A 16,917-nucleotide genomic window follows, 5' to 3' on the forward strand; every position below is an offset into this window, starting at 1 on the left:
CGTGTCCCTGAGTCTCTGATTGCCAGATTCTAGGACTGGATGACAGTGGGTGGATCACTTGATGATTACCTGTTCTGTTCATTCCCTCTGAAGCACCTGGCATTGGCACTGTCGGAAGACAGGATACTGGGCTAGGTGGACCTTTGGTTTGACCCAGTACAGCCGATCTTATGTTCTTATAAAGAGGATGGTGATCAGTTGTTCTCCACTTCCACTGAAGGTAGGATAAGAAGCAATGGGCTAATTTCTGTAGCAAGGGAGATGTAGGTCAGATATTGGGAAAAGCGTTCTAACTCTCAGAGTAGTTAAGCTCTGGAACAGGCTTCTGCTGGAGAATGTGGAATCCCTGTCACTTGAGTTTTAGAGAAACTGTCAGGGAATGAACCGGATGACTTCTCAGGGTCCCTTGCAGGCCTACGTTTCTGTGATTCTTTCCCCCGTCAGGCCCATGCACAGAGAACACCCAATCTCACTCTGGGATGGGCTGCAGCACCCGGGGCGTTAGCTGAGTGGGCAGGAATGGCCCAATGTAGCAAGGGCTCAGCCTTCTCCCTAGGCCCAGGCCTGATGCTGGCCCAGATGCACAGGGAGGGAGCTGGCAGAGGCGGCGAGTGCTGCTGGCCTGCTGTTTGTCAAGCTGCCACGTTCTGCGTCTTGGGATTTCCAGGCTGCCAGCCCCAGGGGCAGAGTCCCAAAGCTCTAGCCAGGGCTGCAGGGACACAAACAGCCAGACCACTGGGCTGGGCTAGATCTTCTCTGGGGGAGGGGGTCCTGGCCTGGAAAGAGGCGTCTGGCACAGTTGTTGTTTTCTGGGCTGTCATGGAGTCCCTGGGCGATGCTCTGGAACTGCTCCCCATGAAGCCAGTCAGGACTCTGGGGCAGTCGCCTTTCTGTGAGCAGCCTGTCTGCAGGACACACAGCTCACCCGGCTTCCACCTTCCTGAGTCTGACCTCGGAGCATTCAGCATCCTCTGCCCCTCCGTGCACTTCCCACAGCGAGTCCACTCAGGTGGGGCTCCTCGGGAAGCCAGAGGGTCCTGCCCCTCAACTCCGCAGTCAGATGTGACTCTCAGCCAGCCAGTAAAACAGAGGTTTATTAGACGACAGGAACATGGTCTAACACAGAGCTTGCAGGTGCAGAGAACAGGACCCCTCAGCTGGGTCCATTTTGGGGGGCAGTGAGCCAGACAACCACGTCTATACTTCACTCCATGTCCCAGCCAGCCCCAAACTGAAACTCCCTCCAGCCCCACCTCCTATGGGCTTTGTCCCTTTCCCGGGCCAGGAGGTCACCCGATTCCTTTGTTCTCCAACCCTTCAGCTCTCACCTTGCAGGGGGGAAGGGCCCAGGCCATCAGTTGCCAGGAAACAGGGTGTCGGCCATTCTCTGTGTCCAGACCCCTTCACACATCTGCCCTCTAGAGCTCTGCAGTGATCATACACCCTTACCCCACCACCCAGTCACTCAAGAACTGTATAGGGGAAACTGAGGCACCCCCACACTATTCAGAAGAAACATTAAGAACAGTCCCACTTTGTCACATGGGTGTCTGGGATCAGCACTTTGGGCTTCTTTGGTGAGCGGAGGGCAGGTGCATAGAATCTTGGAATCCTAGAATATCAGGGTTGGAAGGGACCTCAGGAGGTCATCTAGTCCTACCCCCTGCTCAAAGCAGGACCAATCCCCATCTAAATCATCCCAGCCAGGGCTTTGTCAAGCCTGACCTTAAAAACTTCTAAGGAAGGAGATTCCACCACCTCCCTAGGTAACGCCTTCCAGTGTTTCACCACCCTCCTAGTGAAAAAGTTTTTCCTAATATCCAACCTTAACCTCCCCCACTGCAACTTGAGACCATTACTCCTTGTTCTGTCATCTGCTACCACTGAGAACAGTCTAGAGCCATCCTCTTTGGAACCCCCTATCAGGGAGTTGAAAGCAGCTATCAAATCCCCCCTCATTCTTCTCTTCCACAGACTAAACATCCCCAGTTCCCTCAGCCTTTCCTCATAAGTCATGTGTTCCAGTCCCCTAATCATTTTTGTTGCCCTCCGCGGGACTCTTTCCAATTTTTCCACATCCTGGTCCACTCTCCGCAATGGTACCTGTGGAGGAAACATGAAAGCGGTTAGTTACCTGTGTCCGCGTTGCTGGAACCCGGATATTCCCCCTTCTTCTTCTGGAGGTCACATGTTGCCACATCCTTCTTGTAGCGTGGGGCCCAAAACTGGACACAGTACTCCAGATGAGGCCTCACCAGTGTCGAATAGAGGGGAATGATCACGTCCCTCGATCTGCTCGCTCTGCCCCTACTTATACATCCCAAAATGCCATTGGCCTTCTTGGCAACAAGGGCACACTGTTGACTCCTATCCAGCTTCTCGTCCACTGTCATCCCTAGGTCCTTTTCCGCAGAACTGCTGCCTAGCCATTCGGTCCCTAGTCTGTAGCTGTGCATTGGGTTCTTCCGTCCTAAGTGCAGGACCCTGCACTTATCCTTATTGAACCTCATCAGATTTCTTTTGGCCCAATCCTCCAATTTGTCCAGGTCTTTCTGTATCCTATCCCTGCCCTCCAGCGTATCTACCACTCCTCCTAGTTTAGTATCATCCGCAAATTTGCTGAGAGTGCAATCCACACCATCCTCCAGATCATTTATGAAGATATTGAACAAAACCGGCCCCAGGACCAACCCTTGGGTCATTCCACTTGATACCGGCAAGCACTGGTGGATCATTCGTGCCCCTCTACCCACCCTGCATGAGGACAGTCTCCTATAAAGCCACCCCTGGTGCTGTAGGGGAGAAGAGAGCCTGGGGGGAGGGGGGAGAGTAGAAATGTGATGGGGTATCAGGTGCATTTCCCCCCACACACACCAGGGAGAGGCTTTCAGTGGGGGACCCCTGTGACGGGCTGGATCACAGAACCTCCCCAGGAGCTGCCCCCTGAGGTGCCAAAACTACTTCTACCCCTGCTTTCCTGCCCCATCAGCTTAGGACTCCAGCGCCCTGCTTGGTTTGAGCCAGACCCGCTAGCCTGCTGCAAACCCAGACCCGGGTCTGAACCACGTCCCCTAACAGCTGTAGGCTTAACTGAAAGCAGCTCACAGAAGTGTGCCTGTCTTTAACACTCAGATGCCCAACTCCCAATGGGGTCCAAACCCTAAATAAATCTGTTTTACCCTGTATAAAGCTTATACAGGGTAAACTCAGAAATTGTTCGCCCTCTATAACACTGATAGAGAGAGATGCACAGCTGTTTGCCCCCCCCCCCAGGTATTAATACATACTCTGGGTTAATTAATAAGTAAAAAGTGATTTTATTAAATACAGAAAGTAGGATTTAAGTGGTTCCAAGTAGTAACAGACAGAACAAAGTGAATTACCAAGCAAAATAAAATAAAACACGCCAGTCTAAGTCTAGTACAGTAATAAAACTGAATACAGAAGTAACCCTTCTGCCCATCAGAGCTGGCAGCAACAAGGGCCGGGTTCAGTATCTAGGGGATCCGTTCCAATAACACAATGCAAACCGGCTCGAGCCCCCACCCAGTGCCATGGGACAAATATATACCACCCCCGCTGGGCGCCTCCAAGAGGCAATACTTCCCCTCTCGCAAGCACATAGTCTGAGTGTGGCAAAAAGCCTTTTAATAACCGAGAGAAACAATGTGGCATTATGTTGGGGAAACATCACCAACAGGATTCATAACACAACCCATGAGCAAAAAAACCCCACCCCAAGCAAATTGGGGCATGCCCTTTCCCTTTGGTTCTTGAGTCCAGCAACCCCAAATCACCCAAAGTCCCAAAAGTCCAATGACCCAAAAGTCTCTGTCCCTGGTCATAGAATCATAGAATCATAGAATATAAGGGTTGGAAGGGACCCCAGAAGGTCATCTAGTCCAACCCCCTGCTCGAAGCAGGACCAATTCCCAGTTAAATCATCCCAGCCAGGGCTTTGTCAAGCCTGACCTTAAAAACCTCTAAGGAAGGAGATTCTACCACCTCCCTAGGTAACGCATTCCAGTGTTTCACCACCCTCTTAGTGAAAAAGTTTTTCCTAATATCCAATCTAAACCTCCCCCACTGCAGCTTGAGACCATTACTCCTCGTTCTGTCATCTGCTACCATTGAGAACAGTCTAGAGCCATCCTCTTTGGAACCCCCTTTCAGGTAGTTGAAAGCAGCTATCAAATCCCCCCTCATTCTTCTCTTCTGCAGGCTAAACAATCCCAGCTCCCTCAGCCTCTCCTCATAACTCATGTGTTCCAGACCCCTAATCATTTTTGTTGCCCTTCGCTGGACTCTCTCCAATTTATCCACATCCTTCTTGAAGTGTGGGGCCCAAAACTGGACACAGTACTCCAGATGAGGCCTCACCAATGTCGAATAGAGGGGGACGATCACGTCCCTCGATCTGCTCGCTATGCCCCTACTTATACATCCCAAAATGCCATTGGCCTTCTTGGCAACAAGGGCACACTGCTGACTCATATCCAGCTTCTCGTCCACTGTCACCCCTAGGTCCTTTTCCGCAGAACTGCTGCCTAGCCATTCGGTCCCTAGTCTGTAGCTGTGCATTGGGTTCTTCCGTCCTAAGTGCAGGACCCTGCACTTATCCTTGTTGAACCTCATCAGATTTCTTTCTTGGTCAGGGCAGCCCCAGAGTTCAAAAGTTTATCTGCAGAGCTTTACCTCATAACCTGGGTGGAGATGGGGGGGGGGTAAGAGGCACCTTACATGATCTGAAGCTGACCGCCCCACAGCTCCAGAGGCCTTCGCTCCGCTCCACTCCACCAGCCTCCCCACGAACTGCTTCACTCGGCTCCGCTCAGCGGCCCACAAGCAGCTCCCGCCATCCCACGAACTGCTCCACGTCCCACAAGCAGCTCCCACCGTCCTATGAACTGCTCCACCAGCCTGTCCACAAGGCACTCCAGCCGTCCCGCAACGCTCAGTGATTTCAGCTCTTAGTCAGTTCAGCCCTTTGGTGAATTCATCTTGTAGTAGGGGAGCCTCAGTGCTGGTGCACCATTAGCCCAAAGTGAGCTCAGCAGCCTGTAACTAGATTTCTAATGAAATCAAAATTAGCTCTGATATTCTACAGTGGAGGGAAGGGGAGGGGGGAGAAAGAGAGAGAAGGAAGTGCAATTAGAATGTAAAGGCCCTCACCAAGGGGCCCATACCACCAAGTATTAATACTTCTCCCCAACCTCTCTCAATTCACAGAGTTTTGGAATCCATGTCCCTTGCCTAGCGAGTGCTACTTAGTTGATGGTGAGTCCCTCCATCATAACAAAAGGCCAAGTACAGTTCCAAGCACAGTTCCCATAATGACAGGTTTCAGAGGAACAGCCGTGTTAGTCTGTATTCGCAAAAAGAAAAGGAGTACTTGTGGCACCTTAGAGACTAACCAATTTATTTAAGCATGTAGCTCACGAAAGCTCATGCTCAAATAAATTGGTTAGTCTCTAAGGTGCCACAAGTACTCCTTTTCTAGTTCCCATAATCAGGATAATAACAATTTATTCTTCCTGCCCCAATAACAGAGACACTGGGGATCCCACAGCAGCCAAAGTGACCATTTGGGCAGCTATGGCCTCATTTTAGGCAGGGTGAGTGTGCCTATGCAAATGAGATCGGCCCCTGAAGTTCTTTTCCACAACTTGCCACACCTCACCACCAGATGTCAGGGTGGAGCTCATCCTGACTCTGCTTACACAGATAAAATCTCACCCTTAGAGATGTTTCAATAAGATTCTTTCACAGACTGGAGCTGGACACCTTCCTAGTCTGGGCACAATCCTTTCCCCTGGTACAGCCCTTGTTCCAGCTCAGCTGGTAGCTAGGGGATTCCTCATGATGGCTTCCTCCCTTGTTCTGTTCACCCACTTATATATCTTTTGCATAAGGCGGGAATCCTTTGTCCCTCTGGGTTCCCACCCCTTCTTCTCAGTGGAAAAACACCAGGTTAAAGACGGATTCCAGTTCAGGTGACATGGTCACATGTCCTATGAGACTTTAAGCCTTCATCCCTCCCAGTCTGACTCACAGGAAGGCCTGCCTGCAAACAGAGCCATCCACAGTTAATTGTCCTGGCTGCTGGGAGCTATCGGAGACTCCAAACCACTATGAATGTCCCACACTTTGCATAACTACAATAGGCCCTCAGAGTTATATTTCATATTTCTAGTTTCAGATATGAGTGATACATTTATACAGATAGGATAACCACACTCAGTAGATTATAACTTTGTAATGGTACCTTACAAGAGACCTTTTGCATGAAGCATATTCCAGTTACATTATATTCACACTCTATCTAGAGTGCGTCTCAACCCCCATTCTCAGCTGTAAGGTTCAGAGAGCCCTGGTGGCTCCCCTATGCCATGTGAACAAGCCTGATCCCTGAGGCTGCATGCCGATAACAGACAGTCTGCATGGCAGAAGCACAGCCCTCTGGCCGGGCCTGGACAGAGTCCTAGAAGCACCGGGCAGGGGCTGCAGGAGCCAGCATCTGTCACCGATTGTCCTGTGCAGGAAGGGGAGGGCTGGGCTGGGCAGGGCAGCCTGGGCCAAACCCCTAGCTCCTCCTGCTATAAAGGAGACAGCTCTGGCCAGGGCAGGGCAGGACCAGCTAGAAAACTGGTAGTAAGGTGCCACGGAGTATGGGGGTGTCGGGGCCCTGCACCCTTCTCTTCCTGCAATTCACCATGACTCTCAGCCAGCCAGTAAAACAGAAGTTTTATTGGAGGACAGGAACACAGTCCCAAACAGAGCTTGTTGGTACAACCAGGACCCCTCAGACAGGTCCTTCTGGGGGGCAGGGAGCTTAGACCCCAGCCTTGGGGTTCCCTCTGTTTCCCCAATCCACTTCCAACTCAAAACTTCCTCCAGCTGACTCACCCACCGACTCACCGAGCCTCCCCCCGGCTCCTCCTCCAGCCTTTGTCCAGCTTCCCAAGGCAGAAGGTGTCACCTGGCCCAAACCCCCTCCTGGCTCAGGTTACATGCTCAGATATTGTCCCTCCAGTGAAGCCATCCCCTGCTATCCCATCCCCAATGCAGACAGTCCCAGTAAAACTCCCTTGCGGCATTCCCAGGTCAATCTGTCCCACTCCCTGCTCTGTCACATCTCTCCCCGCTTCGAGACTGAACTGAGCAGGGTCACTCTGACCAGTGACCTGGGGAAGTTCAGGGCCCCATCTCCGGGACAACGCATCCGCTATCATGTTGGCATTTCCCTTCACATGGACCACGTCCATCTCATAATCCTGCAGGAGCAGGCTCCACCTCAGGAGCTTGGCGTTGGCTCCTTTCATCTGGTGCAGCCAGGACAGGGGAGAGTGGTCAGTGTACACGGTGAAGTGTCATCCAAAGAGATAGGGCTCTAGTTTCTTGAGGGCCCACACCATGGCCAGGCACTCCTTCTCGATGGCTGGTTAGTTCTGCTCCCAAGGTAGCAACTTCTTGCTCAGGTACACGATGGGGTGTCTCTCCCCCTTTTCATCCTCCTGCATTAACACCGCCCCCAGTCCCATGTCGGAGGCGTCGGTGAACACCACAAAGGGCTTGTCAAAGTCTGGGTTTGCCGGAACCGGGCCCCTGACCAGAGCCTCCGTCAACGCACAGAGAGCCTCCTGGCACTGCTCGGTCCAGACCACCTTGTCTGGCTTCCCCTTCTTGCATAGCTCCGTGATGGGGGTGGCTATGGCGCTAAAGTGGGGCACAAATCTTCGGTAGTATCCTGCCATCCCAATAAAAGCTTGGACCTGCTTTTTGGTGTGGGGAGCGGGCCAGTCTCTGATCACCTCCACCTTGGCTGGTTCCGGCTTTAGGCAGCTGCTCCCCACCCGATGGCCCAGGTCAGATACTTCAGCCATCCCCACCTTGCACTTCTCCGCTTTTACAGTCAGCCCAGCCCCCTGGAGTCAGTCCAGCACTTGTCTAAACTGGGACACGTGGTCCTCCCAGGTCTGGCTAAAGACACAGATGTCATCAATATACGCCACAGCAAAACTCTCCATCCCCCTCAGGAGCTGGTCCACCAGGCGCTGGAAGGTGGCCGGCGCTCCCTTGAGGTCGAAAGGCAGGGTCAGGAACTCAGAGCCCCAGAGGGGTGATAAAGGCCGATTTCAGCCGGGCATCTGCATCCAGCGGCACTTGCCAGTAGCCCTTTGTAGGGTCCATGGTGGTGAGGTACCGAGCTCCTCCCAGCTTGTCTAGGAGCTCGTCAAGCCTGGGCATGGGGTAGGCATCCGATACAGTGATGGCATTGAGCTTCCGATAGTCCACGCAGAACCGGACCGACCCGTCCTTTTTGGGGACCAGCACCACCGGCGAGGCCCAAGGGCTGGCAGATGGCTGGATCACCCCCAAAGCCAGCATGTCCCGGACCTCTCTTTCCAGGTCCTGAGCAGTTTTCCCTGTGACTCGGAAGGGGGAGCATCTTATCGGCGGGTGCGACCCTGTCTGCACCCGGTGGACAGTCAGATTAGTGCGTCCAGGCTGGTTGGAAAACAGCTGTCGGTATGGATGCAGCACCCCCCTGACCTCAGCTTGCTGGGCAGAGGTTAGCTGATGAGAGAGGGGAATTGCTTCCAGGGGGAGCCAACTCCTGTCTCAGGGAATATATTTACCAAAGGGTCGTCTCCCTGCTCCTCCCACTGTCAACACACGGCCAACACCACATTCCCCCTGACATAATATGGCTTCATCACATTCACATGGTACACCCGGCGACGGTCAGCCCGGTTAGACAGCTCCACCACATAGTTTACCTCATTGAGCTGCTTGACGACCTTGAAAGGGCCTTTCCAGGCGGCCTGTAGTTTGTTTTTCCTCAGAGGGATGAGAACCATCACCGGATCCCCGGTGGCGTAGGCACGGGCCCGCGCCGTGCGGTCATACCAGACCTTCTGCTTCTTCAGGGCTCTGGCCAGATTCTCCCTGGCCAGGCCCATGAGTCTCTCTCAGAAGATCAGGACATACTCCACCACTGACTCTCCATCGGGAGTGGCCTTCCCCTCCCATTCGTCTCCCATCAGTTCCAGGGGGCCCCTCACCCTCCTGCCATATAACAGTTCGAAAGGCGAAAATCCGGTAGACTCCTGGGGCACCTCCCTGTATGCGAACAGCAGGTGAGGTAAGTACTTGTCCCAATCCTGTGGGTGCTGGTTCATAAAGGTTTTCAGCATCATCTTTAGCGTCCCATTAAACCTCTCCACCAGCCCATTGGACTGGGGGTGATCAGCTGAGACCCAGTTGTGCCGGACGCCACATTTCTCCCACAAGCACCGGAGCGGGGCCGACATGAAGTTAGAGCCTTGGTCTGTCAAGACTTCCTTGAGGAACCCCACTCGGCTGAAAATGGTCAGGAGCGCATCGGCCACGGTGTCTGCTTCAATGGAAGCTAAGGGCACTGCCTCGGGGTAGCGGGTGGCGAAATCTACCACCCCCAGAATGTATTTCTTCCCCGACCGGGTCGTCTTGCTGAGAGGCCCCACGATGTCCACGGCCACTTTCTGGAAAGGCTCCTCTATGATGGGCAAAGGTCTCAAAGCCGCGTTCCCCTTTTCCCGGGCCTTCCCCACCCTCTGACAGGGGTCACAGGATCAGCAATACTGCCGGACCGTGGTAAAGACCCCGGGCCAGTAAAATATATTTTCTGTAGCAGCCTCTGCCTGGTGCGTCGGATGGATGCGACCTAGTTACAGGGCCATTCTCCTGAGCAGACACTAACTTAGGACCATTCCCTTCCTGGGCTTTAGCTGAATCGAGAACCAGCTCTGAGACAATGGCACGACCCTCAACCATCACAGGCTGAAAGGCCCCTTCTGTCTGCTCCACAGACAAAGAAGAGCCGGACACTTTCTCCTTTCCCAGACACACAGCTTGGGATCTCTTTCCCCTTGTCCCAGCACACAGGGCTGTTCACAGACAACTGATGGAGACCGGGGTAGCTCCCTCCACAGGCAAGTCAATACCCTGATAGACACAGACACATTTCCTTCACTGTCCCAATTCTCTACCCAGCTAACAGGTAAGGTCCAGGGACACTCATCTTCCACTCTCCTCGCCTCCCACCCTGCTGACTAGACACAGCCATCAGCTCACAAGGCTGCCTAGGTTCAGATGTGATGAAGCGGGACTGTTCTTAATGTTTCCTCTGAATATTGTGGGGGTGCCTCAGTTTCCCCTAGGCAGTTCTTAAGTCTCTAGGTGGTGAGATAAGGGTGTATGATCATTGCCCATCCCTAGAGGGCAGGTGTGTGCAGGGGTCTGGACACAGAAACTGACTGACACCCTGTTTCCTGGCAACTGATGGCCTGGTCCTTCCCCCCTGCAAGGTGAGAGCTAAAGGGCTGGAGAACAAAGGAATCCGGTGACCTCCTGGCCCGGGAAAGGGACAAAGCCCAGAGGAGGAGGGGCTGGAGGGAGTTTCAGTTTGCGGCTGGCTGGGGACATGGAGTGAAGTGCAGATGTGGTTGTCGGGCTCACTGCCCCCCAAAATGGACCCGGCTGAAGGGTCCTGTTCTCTGCACCTTCAAGCTCTGGTTTAGACCATGTTCCTGTCGTCTAATAAACCTCTGTTTTACTGGCTGGCTGAGAGTCACGTCTGACGGCGGAGTTGGGGTGCAGGACCCTCTGGCTTCCCCAGGACCCCGCCTGAGCGGACTCGCTGTGGGAAGCGCATGGAGGGGCAGAGGAGGCTGAATGCTCCGAGGTCAGACCCAGGAAGGTGGAAGCCGGGTGAGCTGTGTGTCCTGCAGACAGGCTGCTCACAGAGAGGAGACTTCTCCAGAGTCCTGCCTGGCTTCGTAGGGAGCAGTTCCAGAGCATCGCCCGGGGACTCCGTGACACCCCAGGCCAGTAAAAGTTCTGTAGCAACCTCTGCCGGGTGCGCCGGATTCCCTGGTGCCCTGCGAGGGGGATGTCATGGGCCAGGTACAGGAGCTTGCGGCGATACTTCTGGGGGACCACCAGCTGCCTCCTGATCCCACAGGACTCTACTTCCCTTGGGGGAGCCCATTCTCGGTACAGGAACCCCTTCTCCCACAGGAACCTCTCCTGGCAGCCTCTCCTCATGGTCCGTACCACACTGCGGTCGGCCAGGTCCCTGAGCTTCTGCAAGGAGGGATCTTTCCTCAACTCGGCCTGGAACTCAGCGGCTGGGGAAGGGATGGGGACCGGTTCCCTCTCACTGGCCGGGTCTGAGGCCTCAGCCTCTCTGAGCCGTGCCCCTCGGCGCTCCCTCCCCACCAGGGTAGGGTCCTGCGCCTCCGGTGTGGTACCCTCCCCGAGGTCAGGGTGCAGTGCCCCCGCCGGCTCTGGCTACGGGTCACAACCAGGGCGGTCTGGGGGTTGCTTGGCCAGTCCTCTAGGTCTCTCCCCATCAAAACCTCAGTGGACAAATGGTGGTGTACCCCCACATCCTTGGGGCCCTCCTTGGCCCCCTATTTCAGGTGTACCCTTGCCACGGGCACCTTGAATGGGCTCCCGTCCACCCCTGTCAGGGTCAGGTATGTGTTGGGCACCACGTGATCTGGGGCCACCACCTCGGGCCGGGCCAGCATCACCTCAGCGCCCGTATCCCAGTATCCATTGACCTTCCTCCCATCCACCTCCAGGGGAACAAGGCACTTTCTCCGCAGGGACAGCCCCATGCCCACCCTGTAAACCGAGCACCCTGAGTCCAGAGTATCCAGCCCTCTGGCGGAGCTGGCCTGGGGTACTCTTCTATCCTGAGCAGGTGGTAAGCTGTCAGCCCCCCTTACCTGGGAAGCCTGCCCCTCGTCCGTCTGGGTCCCTACCCAGTTAACCCTGTGCGGGTTCGGTCTGCTCAGTCAGTCCTTGAGCTTGGGGCACTGGGTTTGTATGTGGCTCTCTGGCCACAGTAATAACAGCTCATGTCCCATTGGTCCCCTCGAGCCGGTCGGTTGGTCCTGAAGCCGGATGTTCCCCTTGGAATGGGGTTTTCCATGTTCCCCCTTTGGGAGGTCCCAGGGTGACTCTTTCTCTGCATCATGGTGGATCTGTTCTTTTGGGACTCCTCCCTGCCACCCCCTGACTGGCTGGTCACAAACTCGTCTGCCAGCTGCCCTGCCTATCGTGGGTCCTCTGGCTTTTTGTCCACCAACCACAGCCTCAGGTCGGATGGGCACTGTTCATACAGTTGCTCCAGTACAATTAGGTTAAGCAGGTCCCTTTGAGTCTGGGCCTTATCTGCCCACTTGTGGGGATATCCATACATTCGGTTGACCAGTTGTAGGTATGTGACCTCAGGGGTTTTACGCTGACTCCGGAACCTTCTCCGGTGCATCTCAGGGGTCAGCCCAAACTCACGGAGCAGGGCCTGTTTGAACAGTTCATAGTCCCCTGCCTCCGCCCCTGTCATTCGGCTGTACGCCTCCACGGCTTTGGGGTCCAGTAAGGGGGTGAGAAACTGGAGCCTGTCTGTGCAGCTCACAGGCCATCTCAAAGGCAAAGTCAGCTATGTCCTCTCCTTCCTTACACTGGGCCAGAACGCACTTATCAAAGCTCCTTGCTGTCCTGGGTCCCCCCGCACTCACCGCAGCTGGGGCCTCGCTGCTCCTCAGCCTGGCCAACTCCAGCTCATGCTGTCTCTGCTTCTCTCATTCTTCCTGCTCCTCCTTTAGTTCCTGATGCTTCAACTCTAGCTCTTTCAGTTTTATCTCCCTCTCCCATTCCAGCTACCTCTGCTCCAGAGATGGGGAGCTCCGCTGGGAGGATACCCTGGTGGCTGCGGGGGTCACGGTGCCTTTGGTATTCGCTGAGCTCCTCCCAGCCCTTCCCCTAGGCATAGGGAGGAGGGGTCCCAGAATGCCCTCAGTAGCCGTCTGAGCACTCCCAGCTGGGACAAACACTGGTGCCCGCCTTGCATCTGCCGGGCTGCTTCCCTCAGAGGCAGGGATCGGTGCATCCGAGCGATCCTCCTCCTCCAGCTGGGCAATCAGCTGTTCTTTGGTGCACTTCCCACTGTGCAGCCCCCTCTGCCTGCACAGCTCCAACAGGTCATTCTTCGCATACATCTTCCTGCTGGCCACTTGCGGGCCTGTGTGCTCGCAGCTCCCCACGGTTTCCAGGAGAACCCCTAGTGTGCCAGCCCTTCTCCAGGTCACCACCTATCTCCCAGGGTCAAGCCGCAGACTCCTCCGCCCCGAGCCTCCTCGCCGCAGTCCGTTACTGCAACAGTCCTTCTCGCTGGTCACACACTCCCAGGAGTTAAGAGTATCTCCTCCGCCCTCCAAAACTGCTCCTCTCCGACTCCTCAGCCCGCCTAGTCCTCGTCAATCCCCCTTCATTTTACTGCTCCCTAGTCACTTACTGCAGGAAGTGGCGTCCACGGGTTCCAGTAGATCCCACCCCTGCCACCAGTTGTCACGGAGTGTGGGGGAGTCAGGGCCCTGCACCCCCGTCTTTCCGTGATTCACCGTGATTCTCAGCCAGCCAGTAAAACGGAAGGTTTATTGGACGACAGGAACACAGTCCCAAACAGAGCTTGTGGGTACAACCAGGACCTCTCAGACAGGTCCTTCTGGGGGGCAGGGAGCTTAGACCCCCCAGCCTTGGGGTTCCCTCCATTTCCCCAGTCCACTCCCAACTCAAAAGCCCTCCAGCCGACTCACCCAGCCTCCCCCCAACTCCTCCTCTAGCCTTTGTTCAACTTCCCGGGCAAAAGGTGTCATCTGGCCCCAACCCCCTCCTGGCTCAGGTATCGTCCCTCCAGTGAAGCCATCCCCTGCTATCCCATCCCCAATGCCGACAGTCCCAGTAAAACTCCCCTGCGGCATTCCCAGGTCAATCCACCCTACTCCGTCACATAAGGGCAGTATTGCCAACCCCAAATGTGCACAAATCAGGAGATGGGCTTTAAAATCATGAGATTCTATAAAGTATTAGATATGGAGCTCGATTGCCTTCTGCTTTTTGAGCCTTCAGGGTGCCCTGGGGTCCCATCTGGAAGCTTTCTCCATGGCCTTGGGGGCTAGAAACTTACTTTTTCTTTAAGAACAACGGTTGAAATCATCACAGACCCACAGACGCCAGGAGCTGGGGCTTTATGGAAAACAATAATTATTATGAGAATAGGCAACACTGTGGAAGTGCAAGGCCAGGGGGGAAGCCTCATTCGTGGCTCTGGGGTGAGAGCTGGGGGGCAGAGGGCACTGCTCCCCTACAGGGCTGGGGGTGTCTGTTAGACTGGCAGCTGTTGTGCAGTGAGGAGCCCTCGGGTGCTGCTTCAGGGGATTGGCAGAGCTGTGCTTTCTACGCTGGATGTAAAAGGTGTCATGTCACTGGAAAACTCATAACGCACTGCTCATTAACAGTCTTGCTGGATGTACGTACAGAACAGTATGCAGCTGGGTTGAAATTATGTGACTAAATGGTGCTTAAATCAGGCATGTCGGGGAGTCCAGAAATAGATTTTCTTCAGATTAAGGAAAGAGGCCAATACCTCAACCGCAGGGTGACCAAGTTCCATGGGCTACTGCAGGAACAGCTGGTGTCCGTTGTCAGCAATCCCACGTGGGGAGAAGACAGCCTGCAGTCTCCAGTAGGCCGCCTGGCCGCTACCACCGGCAGGGAAAAGGAACGTGGCAGGGAAACATTTCAAAGGACACCGTGCAAGGGTTCACTGAAGTGAGCTTTCACCCGAGGAGAGGAGGAAAACCAGCTCCTTGGTCTCTGGGGGACCTCGCCTAAAAGCTTGCCAGCCATTGCTGGCAAAGGGACATTGCTCACGGCAGGGTCCTCACCAGGCCTGAGCTTGTCTTAGCTTCCCCAGCATGGTTTTGTTTTTGTTTGTAACCCTTTAGTCTTTATACCTCAGCCCACTGCAGACCTGGCTTCTTGCCTGAATGAACCTGTTTGACTTTGTATCTGACCCACCCCCCGCGTTGACAGGGTTGGATAACTCCAGTCAAGAGAACCACCTGCTGTTTCTGCCTCTTCAAAGCAGCGGCAAACTTACTAACTTCTGCGTGTTCCTGGAGGAAGCTGGGAGACAGTTTAAGGCAGGGTGGGCAAACTACGGGCCATGGGCCACATCCAGCCGGTTTAATCTGGCCCTCGAGCTCCTGCTGGGGAGCTGGGGTGGGGGCTGGGGCTGGCTCTGCTCACGTGCTACAGCCAGGGAGCGGGGTTGGAGGTCACTCTGTGTGCACGTGCCGAAGCTCCCAGAAGCAGCAGCATGTCCCCCCTCCAGCTCCTACGTTTAGGGGCATCCAGGGGGCTCTGTATGCTGCCCCCGCCCCAAGCGCCACCGCTGCGGCAAACGGGAGCTGCAGGGGCGGCGCCTATGGACGAGGCAGCACGCAGAGCCACCTGGCCGCACCTCCATGGAGGAGCTGGAGAAGGGACATAGTGGTGCTTCTAGGAGCTGCTTAAGGTAAGTGCTGCCCAGAGCCTGCTTCCGACCCCCTCCCATACCCCAAGCCCCTGCCCCAGCCCGGAGCCCCCTCCCACACCCTGAACACCTCATTTCTGGCCACAGCCCAGAGCCCACACCCCCAGCCAGAGCCCTCACCCCCTCCTGAACCCCAATCCCAATTTTGTGAGCATTCATAGCCCGCCATCCAATTTCCATACCCAGATGTGGCCCTCGGGCTGAAAGGTTTGCCCATCCCTGGTTTAGGGGAATCCTGGGACTGGGAGCGCCTCAGTGTCACTCTACAAATGGTAACTGGGCAGTGGGAGCCAGGGTGTGACTGTGCATGGACATTGGCAGGCTGCTGGTGTCCAAGCTGGGAGCCACGGCAGCACAGCATCGAAAGCACCCAGAGGTGCAGGGCAGGTGGTGACACAACCTCCCACTGGTCTGGATTCAACCCCAGAGGAACAACCGCCAAGGGTCGCACCAGCCTTTTGGCCACGGTATCACACAGGGAGCTCACGTCCAGGTAATTATCCACCCCCAAATTCTTTTCAGAGTCACTGCTTCCCCGTACAGGGTCCCCCAGCCTGTAAGTGTGGCCCACGGTCTTTGATCCTAGTGCTGTGCGATTAGCGGTAGCAAAGCACACCCTTTTCTTGTTCCCAGCTCACCAAGAGGGCCCAGTCACTTTGTGTCAGTGACCTGCCTTCACTATTTACCGGCCCTCAAGTTCTGGGCCATCTGCAAACGTTACCAGCGATGCTGTTATGTTTTGTACCAGGTACAATTATTACATAGCGTAAGGCCAGGAACCAATCCCTGTCACCGGGGACATCGAAGGGGTGGGCCTCGAAAAGGGGACGCTGGCACACACCATCATCTGCTCCAGCCACCACCAAAGGGCTGAAATTACCAGTGGCAGAAGTGTGATCACCTTGTCCAGAGGATGTTGGTCTGGTATGTTTGCCGACACCCACCGTAACTCGAGTGGCCTCAGGCAGAGTCCTGCGCGCTGCACCACGTAAGTACAAGACACAATGTGCCCCAGAACCTTCAAGCAGTTTCCTGCCAAGGTGACGGGGGAATCTCTCAGACTATTTATGAGAGATCTGATGACTCTGAATCAGCCTGCCGGGAGGAAGGCTCTGGTCCGGCTTGAGTTGAGAACTGCTCCTATGAACTCTGTTCTCTGAACTGGTGAAAAGGTGGACTTTTGCGTATTTATCAACAGCCCCAGGTTCTGAAAGGCTGACTGTACCAGCTGTACATGGGCCTCCGCTTGATCCCTGGATCGACCTTTGATCAGCCAGCTGTCCAGGCAGGGGTACACCTGCACCCCTCGGCTCCTGAGGCAGTGAACACCTAGGGGGCGGCTGACCGGCTGAAGGGTAGAACTGTGAACGGATAATGTTTGTGGCCTACTATGAACGGTAGGTATCTCTGTGTGTCCTGAAAGATGGCGATGCTCTTTAAGTCGAGGGCGGCGTACCAGTCCCCTGGATTCAGAGAGAGAATAATCA

Source organism: Caretta caretta, chromosome 5, assembly GCF_965140235.1.
Source record: "Caretta caretta isolate rCarCar2 chromosome 5, rCarCar1.hap1, whole genome shotgun sequence".
Classification (NCBI taxonomy): Eukaryota; Metazoa; Chordata; order Testudines; family Cheloniidae; genus Caretta; species Caretta caretta.